Source organism: Phyllostomus discolor, chromosome 4, assembly GCF_004126475.2.
Source record: "Phyllostomus discolor isolate MPI-MPIP mPhyDis1 chromosome 4, mPhyDis1.pri.v3, whole genome shotgun sequence".
Lineage (NCBI taxonomy): Eukaryota > Metazoa > Chordata > Mammalia > Chiroptera > Phyllostomidae > Phyllostomus > Phyllostomus discolor.
In genome coordinates, this window is record NC_040906.2 from 36,421,864 (window position 1) to 36,436,280 (window position 14,417).

The following is a 14,417-nucleotide window of genomic DNA, read 5'->3' on the forward strand; positions in this document are numbered from 1 at the left end:
CTAAAGACTCATTTGTATTTGTTTCATTTCTGACTTTGTTTACGACTTTGGCTGTAAAAGGTTTAAGTGTTAAGATTTCAGAATAGATCAAGAATAACAAAGTCACACTACATTACTCAAAAACCAATAGGAAGGCCTGAGGGAAAAGCCAAATAAGCCAGTGGCCCGAGTTCCAGCAGGTAAGCCATCACACTAGACACACATGGAGTTAATAATGGGGCATTGACAGCAAAAGTGCCTGGGGCATCCAGGGGTGAATTATGAAGCTTCTTGATTGCTGTGCCAACATTATTCCAACGTTGGGGTTCACAGCTGCTGATATTGCTGCCAGGGATACCTCCTACGAGAGGAAGGGACCCAAAGTCCTTCCTGGTGGTTATCTAGGGAACCGATACTATGGGCCAGACTGGATGCTTAGTGGTAACATTGCCCAATTAGCGCCCTGAGGAATAGTGTGGGATCCCCAAGTGCCAGGATTTGGGGTGCTCCTGATGTCTGCCAGGCCCCTGGGAAAAGGCTGAGCCAGACAACACTAAGGCATCTGCAGTGACTTACTGCAGGAAAGTGCTGAGGCTGGTACCCAAGGGGAGCCCTGACCGCAGTCAGAGGCGACAGTCCCCTCTGGAGGGCTCCTCTCTAACTTCTTCCACCCACTTCTGGTCCCCCAGGCAAGACAAACAGGAAGAGGCTAATGTTTGATTAAAAAAGAGTTCCAAAAGAAAAGATTTAACATAATCTACCTTCCTAATAGGAGATTCTGTCACACCAATCTTTTCCTCTATACCCCAGAATATTTTTTTTCTGCCTACAAGGAGCAAATAAGCAGCATTTGATAAAACATAAGGTATATTTTCAATCATATTATTAATCATATTAATCATACTTTCACTTTTCCTGTCACCCATCCTATACTAATCACAGATGTCCATTTTGCTAATCCCTTTTCAAATTCTTTTTAATGTAAAGAATTGCTTTGGCCAATTTTACTGGATATTGGTGCCTCCATCTGGAATAAATGCTGAAGAAAGACAGCTGCCAGTAGATTTCTTCAAAGTCTTAAGGTAGCAAGGAACCCCCTGCTCCCAGCCAAAACCCATAAAGAAGAATTTAAGTCCATGACCCCAAGGGACTTTTCTTTACCTCACATGGTTCGGGAGGCCCCTGCACTCCCTGTGGTGGGAGGAGTGGATTTAGGAGTCAGACCATCCTACCGCTGTGCTCTACCAGCAGGTAACAGTGGTCCAGACTAAGTACACTGGTCTCTGTGCACACACTCCAATTTCCAACACAGTGTGCTTTCAAACTGACCCTGAGCATTGATTGATTTGACTGACTGCATTTTATAACGTCTGGCTTACTGAAGTATAGCTTAGAGAGCAAAATGCACCCTTTTCTGACAAACCCATAGTTGTTTATCCACCACTGTGAGCCCTAGAACCTGTCAACCAGGGTCCTCACAAAGAGGACACTATAAAAACTCGACGAGAAGGATGTTCTCTGCAACACTCTTCCAGTAAATACAATAAACAATTCCCTGTGGCTTCTTATGTAGACAGAGAGTTCTTAATAAGTGAATTGGGTCATTTCACCCCCTACTAAAATCTTCAAATGGCTCACGATGCTCTGGTTTAGCAGTTATTACTTGGAGAGTATGGACAGAATCGTGGAGGTTCATGAATTTAGATGGCAATAGTTAGAATTTTACTTCTACAAACTTTTTCTGAAACAGAATTTTCTTTAATTAGGTATACAGGCAACAAGCCATAACCTACACCGTATTTTTTATCATACTACACATTTAGGTCAAAATATTGCTTTTGCTAAGCACAACTTGAAAATCGCATTCATCAGACACATTGCTAGATTTTATTTAATGCCATTAATAAAGAAGCACTTATATTGCTATATTATATAGTTGCTTTTTAATATTTTGGAATCTCCATTTCAGTGTATTTGGTTTCCTTTTCAATCTTATGTATTTTATTTGACCAAAACATTATTCTTTGAAGGAATTCATAGGTTTCATTGGACCGCCAAAGGGGTCCATGGCACAAAAAAGAGTTAAGAATCCCAGTTCCAATCGAAGACCATACTTTTTTTTTAAAGATTTTATTTATTTATTTTTAGAAAGGGAAGGGAGGGAGGGAGGGAGAGAGAGAGAGAAAGAGAGAGAGAGAGAGACACACACACATCAATGTGTGGTTGCTGGGGGTTATGGCCTGCAACCCAGGAATGTACCCTGACTGGGAATCGAACCTGGGACACTTTGGTTTCCAGTCCACGCTCAATCCACTGAGCTATGCCAGCCAGGGCTGAAGACCATACTTCTTAATAAATCTTTCCAAAGTCATTTTTTAGTCTCTTTTTATGCTGCAACTCAATTCTCATCTCATCTCTCATCACTTCTGCCCCCAAAAAGCTTCTCTTCCTCCAAAACATACACACACAAGACTGACTGAACTACTTTCGTTTTCTTTGATGGTCATGCTCGCACTCACCCCCCTCTACTGTAGCCTTTTAACTCACCAGCGCCATCTCACCTACTCCAGAGAAGGGTCATTCATCCTTCAGGCTCTGAAAAGCCTTCCTCTGAAACACACACACATAGATGGCTCAGGTCACATAACACCTGCTTCCTATCCTTTAGATCCCCCAGCGAGTTTCTTATCACCTTTCTTGTAAATGCATATCATCTGTCTTCTTCATGAGACATTACGCAAGCTCTGTATGTCCAGAGACTAAGAAGGCTGTGTCCTAGTTCTATCCCTCGAGTCTAGCACAGCCAGCCCTGTAATAAATATCTGTTAATGATTTCGGTTTGCACACACAGATGACAATAATTGGTACCTTTCTTTCGCTTGTTTTTTGGTCAGCCTGTGAGACTAAGCTAGAATTCCCTTTACAATTCCTCCAAATTCTAAAATCATGGAATGACCCCCAGTATTATACTTCAAACCGAATAACCAAAACCTGATTGCTACTGCCCAAACAACATAGGACTTCCCCTCTACTTTACCTCACTCCTAACTTCCAAACTCTGTAGAAGTGCTCTGGGATGATAATGTTTGATTATTATCTGACTTTAGCTTTCCTTTAATTTAGGTATCTCATGAGTGCCAGACATCCAGACATCTGCCCAGTCAAGTGTTCCTGAAATTTTCCCTTAACTCCTTCTCATTAAATGACAATCTTTACTACTCCTGCCCCTGATAAAAATGCTACACAACACTCTCTTACATTAGGTTTGTCAGTCAGCCACTTAGACGTCTCACCAACTGCCTCTGATGGGAAGACTCTTAAAGGACATCCAGGCAGGACAGAGAGAGGGAGAGGTTAAAGGGGGTGGAAGAATGGTGCTCTCATTAAAATCCTTTAGGGGAGTTTTTCAGAATACAAATGCTCTTTATTCTCCTCCCCCTCCATTCTAGCTCCATAGGCCTAGTGCCAGTGCTAAGGTCCGAATGGTTGAATTAACCTGTGATTCCTGATTCCAGTGGGTCAATGATGTTATCCACTCATCGAAAAACTGTTGAGAACTGCTCTGTATCAGGCATTGCCTTTCTCAACGAGGGTCTCCCATCTGAACCACAGACACAGATTAGCAATTTGCTTAACTGTTTTCTCAGTTTCCCGAGGAAGGTACATAATGTCATTCTAGATGTACAGGAAAGAAGATAATTCACACAGAGATACCTCAGGGCATTGGGCTTAATATCCTCTGCAAACCAAGGTGAGACAGGCTGTAACAGCACAAAGTCCCTCTTTCTGTAGGGGAAGAGAAAAACAGACAAGCACATAATAAAGGACAGATTTAATAAGTGCTAAAAAGAACAGAAATGTGATATCAAGTAACTGGGAAAAGGGGTAAACGAAGGTCTCTCTGAGGAGATAATCTTTGAGCTGAGTATCTAAAGAATGAGGAGCCAATCCATGAACACAGCCAGGAAAACAACATCCCCAAAGCATGATACACACAGGACCTAGGCAGGTAAAAGCCTGGGTTACCTGAGGAGCAGGAAGAGGCCCTGGAGAGGACAGCACAGTGAAGCATGAAGAGAGCGGAACAAGATGGGTAAGAAGGGAGGCAAGGCCTGATCATGTAGGGAAGCTGAACACTCTAGATGTCATCATTCCAAGTGCTACAGGAAGAAGTGGCATTATAACCTGTTTCCTCGTTGTATCTAAGTTTTCATCTGTTTTCAGTAAACATGTAACAATGTTTCTACAGGAGAAATCTTCCTCCCCAGATTCCCACACTAGGGACTTCATGGGTGTGCAACCTAAGCAGTAGCACAGGGTCAAGCACTCAGAAGGGCCCATGCTTGGTTTAAGGCTTTGCTGTTGGTTTCTTGGAATTCTTTTCATTTTTTTTAAGATTTTACTAATTTATTTTTAGCGAGGGGGAAGGGAGAGAGGAAGAAAGGAAGAGAAACATTGAGGTGAGAGAGAAACAATGATCAATTGCCTCACGTGTGCCCAGTGCCAGCCCAGACCAACCTTCAACCAGGCAAGTGCCCTAACTGGGAATCGAAGTGGGGACCTTTCGCTTTGTGCAACAAGGCCCAACCAACTGAGCCACACCGGCCAGGGCCTTCTTGAAAGTCTTAATAAATTTTGAAAAAAGGGGCCCCACATTTTCATTGTGTGCCTAAAATTATTTAGCTCATCCTGTCCTCTCCTTGTAACTGGGGAAGATACACATCTATCTGCCTTGTGGGAATTATGGGAAGCGCCCTCGCCAGCATGTCCGTGTGCAGCCGTGGGAACTGGTGCTCACTCCCAGCAGAGGAGAGCAGCTGTGGTTCAGCAGGGTGGGTCTCCTCACACTCTGGAGGTCCTAGATTGGTCCCTAGGTCACCGAAACTAAGTAGGGCCCTTGAAGAGTGGTTGAACGAAGCCTGAAGAAACTAGGTCAGTGCCTTCTGGAACGATTCAATAAGTAATACAGATTGTAAGCAGGGCCAAAACTACTTTTTCCTGGGTCTGCCAAACTTTTGAAAGCATGATCTAGTGATGAAATTATTCTTCTCCATTATACTTCTCCCCCACCGGTTCTGGTTTAATCACCATAAGGGACAAGGCGAGGGGCAGGGGACGGAAAGACCCCAGGAAAAAGACCAAAGCCCCCTTCTCAGATCTAACAAAAGGGCAGCTGGAAAAAACAGCCAGCCGCCACCTTCATAGGGGTTTAAGGTCAGGGATCCCAGGTGGATGAGGGTCAGAGCTTGAAAGACAGTAAGATCTGAGTTAGCACGAATGCAAATTGTGTACCCAGAGAAGTGAGGTTAGGAAAAGGGGACGACTCCAGGCCAAGGGAAGGAAGAAAAGGTGGAAGTGGGATTGGTGAGTTTCCTAGCACCTTAAGCAATTTAGGGGCACCTCCACCCCCTAAAGTTAAGGGCGCCCACCCCGCCTCGGCCTTTCATTTTGCCCAAGGATCACTACTCTCAGATTCGACCCAGCAGAGAGGACGCTGGCCGCATCGGGCCGCAGCGGGAGTCAGAGTGCGTTTCCTGCCCGCGGGAGGCTGCGGGAGGGAACCGCAGGCCAGCCAGCCCCCAGCCGGAAATTCCCGCGCCCGCTCGCGCGCCTGCGTACTGCTGGCTCAGTCTCGGACTTTCGCTTTTCGATTTCCTCTCAACCCAGCTCCTTCTTGCTCCTGGGCGGTTTCCCAGAAAGCACGTGGGGGCGGCTCTTCTGAGCATCTAGGTGCCTCCCGCCGCGCCAGCACTGCTGTTTTGGGAAGTTTTCCAAGAGCCCGACACTGCCACCTGCCCCAGGGCACCTGGTTCCGGGGCGGGCATTGGCTGCTTTCCAGAAAACACAGGACTTAAAGTGTTTGTGAAGGTGTTTGTACTACAAATGTAATAGTGCTCATAGACTTTATTTTTATAAAAAGGAAAATTACAAAGAAATAATCTATCACCAGAAACACATTTTAAAATATTTGTCTTTCTTGTACTCTTTTTCTGTCTGTGGTTTCATGTATTTACATTTCTGTATATTTTTGCAGTGCTGGAATAATACTGTTTTCTATCCTGCATTTTAATTTAATTTTATACTTGGGTGTTTTCCAACGTAACTAAATAGTCTTTAAAAGCATAACTTTGATATTTTATCATGAGAATCAGAAATCCAGAGAACTGCAGGGAATTTTAGAAATCCTTTGTTTCAACTCCATTATATTACAGATTAACAAATATGGCTTACACTGATGAAGTGTAATTCCTACTATTAGATATGTAGGTTACCAGCATTACTATCAGCATTAGGAAGAAAAAAAAGTATGTCTAAAATGTAATTTTAGGTTTCTGGGAGGAGAGGGGAAATTTTAAAATATATATTGCTATAGGGTTTTTCAATCAGATTTGTAGCTGCTGTTTTGAAGTAGACCATGGCCATGAAGACAGAAGGCAGAGCTAGTGTCTGTCATAGGTGTGTGGTAAGGACACACAGGATAGCACACTACTGGGGGATGAGAGACCCCTACAGAAAATATTTGTGGTGGGTTAATGGCAGTGGGCCTGCACCACTTGAGCAATTTTGTTTTAGAATTCAACAGTAGGATGCTTTGCTTCCCCAATAAGATCTTATTAATCATCTACTTCTACATAACAACCAAACTACCCCTATAACCCAGAGGGGTAAAACAACAAGCATTTATCACTAATTAGGAGTCTTGGGTAGGCTAGACAGTTCTGCTTATTGTGGTCAGGCCACCTGATCTTGCTGAGGCTCTTTCACATCCCTTAGGCCTAAACCCTGACAGCTTCGGGGCTCAATTATGGTCAGTATGCTATCTCGTCCTGCAGCGGGTAGGTCTGATATGCCATGGAGACAGCACGGGGTTCTGGGAGTGGAGTACATGAGGCCCCTTGAGACCTGGACTCAGAATGACTAAGTCACAACTGTTGTATAATATTGGTTAAAGCATCTCACAAGCCAGCCCAGATTCAAGGAGTGGAGAAATAGCCCTAGCCCCCACTTCTTGCTGGAAGGAACTGCAAAGTCACATTGCAAATGGGTGTGGATACAGGAAAAGGAATAATGGGGTCATTATTGAAAACAATCTGCCAGGAGATCCTTTCTCATTTCTTTTCATGAGAATATGTGACTGATAATATCGCTCTTTTTTGCCTTGGCTTGTAGGCGGCATTGTATTCTTTATACTTATGTTTCTAGTGATTGTAAATATAATTACATAGATACAATTGGGTAATTGGGAATAAAAGAAGAGATAAATGAAGAATAAGAATGACACTGTCTTCTTTTCTTCAAACAAAAATAAATTTGCTCCAAATGGGAGGGCTGGCATGGTTTCTGATTGTCTTTCCACTGTAACATCATGAGAATTTATGAGTTACTCCACTGCCTTCAATTATTCATCATAAAATGTGGCTTCTAGACTCCTCATGATCCTTGACTCTCCTTTGTATACCAGTTGAGACATGGCAAATGGAAAGTTTCATCTTACCTGCCATTTCCTATTGATTGTTAGTGATCAACTAGATGCAGTGCTGAGAACTATTCAGAAGGTGGGCACTGGCATCAAAGAGCATTGTGTCATTTGCTACTTTTTTTTTATCCAAATACAGGGTTTTGCAGCCATAAGTTGTATCCAGTTGGTTTCATCCCAGAGGGATTCTAGCCTGTTAAGGTAATTTAGAATTTAGAAATTCTGTTGTCTATTAAATTGATTGGTCAGCTATTTCAGTATCAAAATAAAAAGGTCACAGAGATTTACAACAATGACAAGCAAACACATCTCACCATCTCACTTAGGTCTGCACAGATGGGCTGCAGCAGTTTTGCTCCAAGCGGCAGTTTCAGTGGGGCTCCACTCATCTCTCCAGGACTCCGGCTGGAGGAGCAGCAGATGCCTGAGCCTGCCATATCCTAGTGCAGGGAATAAGCACACAAAAACAAGTTGGTCACTCAGTACAAAGTCTCAGGCTGGAGGGTGTATCGCATTGGCTCACATTTGTTTAGTCAGAGCAAGTCATACAGCCAGTCACACATATCCATTCAGTGCAAAGGGAGGCACACTCCACTCTTAGTAAATCATGGAAGGAGTGAGAGGGAAAGAAAAAATCTGAAAAATAAAATGGTCTACAAGACATGGTATAAGCTATGAGGTGGGGGGCCAAAAATGGAATTTATTAAATTGTGTGTTTATTCTTACATTTTTAAACTTCAGTCGCCCTCAAAGCACTCTCCATTTGATGCAATATATTTATCAAGATTTTTTTCCCCACTGTTCAAAACAGTTTTTGAATTTGTTGACTTCGATGCTTTCTAGCACGTCTGCCATTTCTTGTTTTACCTCTTCCATGTTGGCAAAATGCCTTTGAAGACGTTTTTTTAAATCTGGGGAAACAAAAAAAAAGTTTCTTGGGGTGAGATCAGGTGAATAGGCAGGGTGGGAAATTGGGGTCATGAAACTTTTGGTCAAAAACTTCAGAACACTCAGAGTGGGGTAGACAGGTACACTGGCAAATCACCCATCATGAAATGGGCAAATGCATTGAAAGAGTCTTCAAAAGAATACCTTGAAGTTGAACACAGCCTCTCACAACAAATGCCAGCTGGTGCACTGATACAGATGGATTCCTCGAACACTCACCTCCTGGAGGAAGCCCGTACTACAAGGGGCCCACCTCCGAAAGATAATTCCAGTATTTTGGGGATCCTCCTCATATTTTTTCTTGATCTGTGTGTGCCTTTGCAAGGTTGACACATTTGGTATAGAGATATGGCTTCCCAAGCTAACTCTTTGAAGGGGGCCATATTTGGGTCTGTCATTTCTGGATCTCTAGTTTTTTGGTTTAATTTTTTAATTTGTTTTTTTATTTGATTACTTTGTAAGCAGTCAATATGTTAAAGAATTAACTTAATAAAATACATATAGTTTACCCTCCAGGTACTTAGAATCTTGGAGATATACAACTTAGATGCTTTAGAAACCACAATATAAAGGAGTATGTAATGGCTGTCAGCACAGAGACACTTATGTGTCATATTATTTCAGAGACCAGGTTGATCACTACAAGTTGAGGTGGTACCAGAGGAGAATCTAGGATTTAGGCTTAGTTTTTAGAATTGGGTAGGGATTTAATAAGCGAGGAGAATAAGGACTCGTCATTTAGTATGTGTGATACTTGCCAGTAGTATGGGCAAAGGGGCAGGAATGGGAAAATTAAAAGCATGAGGGGAGAGCAGGGGATAGAGTTTAGTTGGGTAATGGGACAATGGGAGACAAGGCTGGAAATAAAGATAGGGACATTCTATGGAGGATCCAGACTAGCAGACAAAATTTGTATTTATCATAAGTGCAATGAAAGTTGTCAAGGCTTTTGAGCAGGAAATGACTGTAAATGTGGTGTTTTAGAGAATTTAATTTGGAAAATATAATGGAGGGGAAAGGGACAGGAAGTAGGTCGTCCATCTGGTGTCTATTGCAGCGTTCCAGTTCTCAGATGATGAAGGCCTATACTAGGGTATTGTCAGCGATGGTAGAACTAAGGAGAATAAAGGCATAGGAAAGCAAGCATCCATAGAAGTTGATAACAATCAGAATGTGGAAAGCTAAAGAGAGACAACCTGTTTGTGGATGTTAATATTACTTAGTTCACGCATCAATATTGCAGCTAATCTCTGTGCAGGTTTTACAGTACCAGAAAAAAATATTTTGAACATATTATCTACCCTTCCTGGAGTCAGCTTTTCTCAAATATTGTCTGGGCCTTTAGTACAGGTGAGTAGGAGGGGAAGGGCTCTTTTTGATAGCCTAGCATCTCTTTTTCACAGAAGTCTGCTACTTTGGTACCAAGGGTCATTGCTATCACCAGCTCAGTACTGGCTTCGTGAGGTAAAATATGTGACAAGAAGGAGTATGCAGATGTGAGAAGATGGGAAAAAACCTATAATAGATACACATATAAGCAGATCACTGGGAAATTATTTGATACTTTACCTACCCAAGGTGCCTTATTATTCAAGGCCTGATTTAAATTCCATCTACCTGAAGGAAACAATTGATTTGATGGGCATATACTCCAAGAAGATCTAATTGAAGCTGGCCTCAAGGGATACCTATCAGGAGAAGTGGCATTTAAGCTGAGACTTTAGCTGAGAATAAAAGATAAGCTAGCCAGCCAAGAAGATGGGGGAGGGGAACTCTGACTCAAGGGGCTTTCCAAATGGAGAACTGCTGGTGAGAGGGCCCTGAGTTTGGGGAAAGAGCTTGGCGTATTCGAAGAACAAAAATGCTGAAGTAAGGAAAGGAAAGAGTGGCACAAGATAGGGTTAGAGAAAATGATAGGGGAACCAGGACTTTGCTATGTAAGGTATATTAAGAAATTTGGATTTTATGAGAAAAATCATCAGAGGATTTTAGGTTGACAAACACAGGATGTACTTGCAATTACAAAATTTAAAAAATCATTCCAGCCCTGGCCAGGTGGCTCAGTTAATTGAGTATCGTCCCATACATGAAAAGGCTGTGGATTCAGTCTCCAGTTAGGCACATACTTTAGCCTGCAGATTCTATGCCTGGTCTGGGAGCATATGGGAGGCCACCTATTGATGTTTCTATCACATCGATGTCTGTCTGTCTGTCTCTTTCCCCCTCTGACCCCTTTCCTCTCTCTCTAAAGTCAATAAACATCCTCGGGCCAGGATTTTAAAAAATCACTCCAACTGCTGTAGGAAGTATGGATTAAAAGAAAGTTAAAAGGTGAATTGAGGCAGCTGTTTGGAAACCTATCACAGTCGTTCAAATGAGAGAAAAGGGAAGATGGCATAAGTGATAGAAGTGGTAAAACTTGAGGAATATTTAGAAGAAAGAATCAAATAGGACAGAGTGTGCCACTTGAGGGAGAAGGCAATGCCAAAAAATGACCCGTAGCTATCCAGCATGTGCCATTTGTATAAAAAGGGCAGATATGAAGAGAAAGATGTCAAGTTAGTTCTAAACACAGCTAGTTTGCAGACCTTACCAGAAGTCCAAGTAGAGTCAAGTTGGGGGTTGTATATGTGGGTGTGGAGCTCGGGGAGAAATGTGAACAGGATACACATATAGAAAGCCTTCCACACCTAGAAGAAAATTGGGAAGCTGTGGGTGAGGTCCTCGGGATAGCATGAGGAGAAGTGTTGGTAAAGCTAACCAAGATCTGGAACCTGACGGGTTCGATAGTACAGGTGGAGCAGAGATAGTAGAGATGGAGAAAGAATGCCTGAGAGGTAGGAGGAAGCAAAGATGATGTGTCGTCATTGTGGCCAAGAAACAAGTGTTAAATAATGGAGGCGTCAACTGTGCAGGTTTCTGAACGTTCAAGTAGGTGAGGACAAGAAAAGCATTCACTGGGTGTAGCTACCCGGAGGCCGGCTGCTAAGCTGAGCTTCTCGAATTATGTCCTCAGCCTCAGGTTCTCAGATATGCAGTACTAATGCAGAGATCGAGTTTGGGCCTCTGCAAACACAGAACTTCCTTTTCAGTTGCTCTCTAGAATGTGTAAACACAACTGTCAGTCGGCCAGTTGCAACTAAGAGCTGAGCAACGCGTCACTCTGGCGGGGTTCCTGCCCAAAGGCTCAGGAAGGACCCAGAGGATTGGCCAATCAGTGGCTCCGGAGGGGGAGGCACAGTACCTGCGGAACAGCCGCCTTCGATTGGCTCAGTGCTGGAGCAGTGATTGGTGGAGGCGGAGGAGGCGGAGCTGCCGGCAAACTTTTTCTTCCTGCTGGTGGTTTCGTTTTCCTGCGTTGAGTCTGCGGAGAGGTGCAGCTGCACCCGGAACAACATCCATCAGACCCCAGACCTAACACAGGCAACCTGGTGCGCCCGGGATAGGCAGCACCACCGCGCCTTCGCCCTTCCCTGCTCCACCCAGCGCGCAGAGTGAGTGACCCTGAGGTTCCGGGTGCCAGGGTGGGATGGGCCTGATCAGCGCCACTAGAGCTGGGCCGCGGTACACCGGGGAACGCGGGCTTTGTAGTACTGTCGGGTTAATCTGTCATCCCGCAATGTTCCTAGAGTATCCCAGTATCCCGGGTGCCTTTCTCGGTGATGGCAGGGTTGCTCCTGCTAGTCGTGCTCCGGGTGTAAAGATATCTTGTGAAATACAATTATCCTCCAGAAAACACTGCATTTCCCTATTAATATCACTATTTCCTCCTTCCCGCCCCTTTCCACTATAATTACGTTTTCTAGTTTTGGCAGAAAGTTTTTATTTTCCGTGTTACACCCCTGGAAAACTTTGTAGGTTAGATGTTCGGATCCTGTGCATTTACACCCACTAGTCTTGACACCTGAGGTGCTGTGTGTAGCTGTTGTTTAGGTTGAATCCCCAGCCCCTTGCTGGGGCATAAGGTCAGTAAATGTTCATGGAAATGAATGAATGATTACATGACTTTGGAACTATATTATGTATCTGCGTTTAAAGATGGAGGAGCTTAATGGTTTTCTAGAATATAAAAGTGGTATTTCCTTTCTGCAACCTCCCCCCCCCCCCCCCCCCCCCCCGGTCCAGTGATACAGTTAGTCTTAATAAAGCTTTTCCGACTAGTACCGAAGAGTTTGGGGAGATGCATAGGCTGTTAATTGCTCTTTGAATGTTGTTTGTATAGGTTGGATACGTTGTTTTTATGGGATAGAAATTAGACTTGAGCGTCCAGCATAAGCCAGTATGCAGCCATTGTTTAATGAGGATGCAGGACCCAAACTTGTTGGACCATATCGTGGTCTGACCTTTACTTTCTATTGCAATCTGAAATACACTAGATTTTCTTTTTAAAAAAAGATTTTATTTATTTATTTTTAGAGAGAAGGGAAGGGACAGAGAAAGAGAGGGAAAGAAAAATCATTGTGTGAAAGAATCAGCGATCGGTTGCCTCTTGCCAGTCCCCAACCTCAGACCTAGCCGGCAACCCAGGTGTGTGCCCAGACCAGGAATCCAGTCCAGGACCAATTGGTTTGTGGGACGACGACCAACACATTGAGCCACACCAGTCAGGGATGACATATACTAGATTTTCAATTCAACAAACTATTATTTAGTGCATTATATGTGCAGGACATTGTCCAAGGAGCAGAGGATTTTTTTTTTAAAGGCATAGTCCCTGTAACTCTGGAGCCTATAGCATTCAGGGGAGACATCACAGAGCTTTATAAGGAAGACAGGGACTGATGTTCTTATAGAGGTACAAAATTCAATGAGGTACAAGTCAAGGAAAGCTCATTTGTCTCCGGTAAGGGGCAGGCAGCTTTATGGAAAAAGGGGCATTTGAATCTCCTTTTGAGTATTGGTAAGATTTAGAGAGGCAGAAATTGTGGGGAGACTATTTTTAAGGGTGATGACAGCTGGAGCAAAGCAGAAATGTTGGGTTTAGCCAAAACCCCAGAGATAATTTGGTGGTGGGGTTGCTTTGTTAACAAATCAAAATAGGTCAGCCTGGAAACCAGCATTAGAAGGGCAAACTAGCAATTTTGAGCAAAAGAGTGATGTGATCCAACCTGTGTGCAGCAGAAGGCTGGATTGGGTGATAGTATCGGAGACAGGGAGGTAGGAAATCTTGGGACTAGAGAGAAAGGAGGCACCCTGAAAGTTGGGATTTAAGCCAAGTAACTGGGGGACAGTCATCTCAATCCCTGTGTTAGTAACACGTTTTGTAAGAAATTAAGATTGATTCTAGTTTTGTTAGCGTGAATTTATTTCTTGTCTGCTCTGTGCCAGGTGCCTTGCTAGAACTATTTTATTTAGTCTTAACCTGTCGATTGGGAAAGTGAGTCACCTGAGGTCACTTGCCTAACAGAGCTATTGTAGCCTTATCTGGCAGACACCCCAGCCAGTCCGTTTGCTCTAGGCACATCTTTATTAGACATCACAGATGTAGAGTCTTCCGCTCACATGCAATAGATTTGAGGTGAAAATCAAATTGCTACAGAAAGTGCCAAAACAGTGGGCTTGGTTTCATTTCTACTGGAATTCGTGATGGTAACTTGCTTTGTATTCCCACCACATCCTTATCTTCCTTTGGAAGGAAATTTGTAGAGATGTGACTTCATCATGCACGTATGTGCTCACCAGCAAGTGTTCATGCATTCTTACAAGCCCTGCTTGAAACTCTAGACCCCTTCCTCAGAGGCCTTGATAGGACAACGTTCACTTATCTTCACTCTGAATATTGTCAGACGTGCCTGATGTAAATCGTAAATTACACCCGGTGAGGGGAGGCTCTTAGTTTTCCTAATGGATGTTAGGACCTCCTTAAATTAGGTTTTTGTTTTAATTTTTAAACTTTAGAATTGCTATGTAAAAATTGACTTACAATTATCCTAAGAGATAGTATTACTTTATCCTTTCAAATTACATTTAACCATGTTGTTTCAATCTTTAAAAGTTATTACTGAAATTTAAG

At 43.3% G+C, this 14,417-nt stretch overlaps 1 protein-coding gene and 1 long non-coding RNA gene across 3 annotated transcripts in view; one reads left to right on the forward strand and one right to left on the reverse strand.

Annotated features, from left to right (window-relative positions):
* Positions 1-5,968: 5,968 nt before the first annotated feature.
* Positions 5,969-11,562, reverse strand: LOC118500040. Its single transcript, XR_004902566.1, has 3 exons — positions 11,376-11,562; positions 10,998-11,094; positions 5,969-7,896 (listed from the first exon to the last, which is right to left on the reverse strand). It is a non-coding gene; the product is annotated as an uncharacterized LOC118500040 (long non-coding RNA).
* A 156-nt stretch (positions 11,563-11,718) lies between these two features.
* STAT1 (signal transducer and activator of transcription 1) overlaps positions 11,719-14,417 on the forward strand; it is a 39,697-nt gene continuing 36,998 nt past the window's right edge. Inside the window, exon 1 of one of the 2 annotated variants that reach the window (XM_028508999.2) lies at positions 11,719-11,898. The gene's annotated coding sequence lies outside the window, so the exon portion shown is untranslated. The remainder of the gene's footprint in view (positions 11,899-14,417) is intronic. The other variant, XM_028509000.2, reaches the window with a different exon arrangement.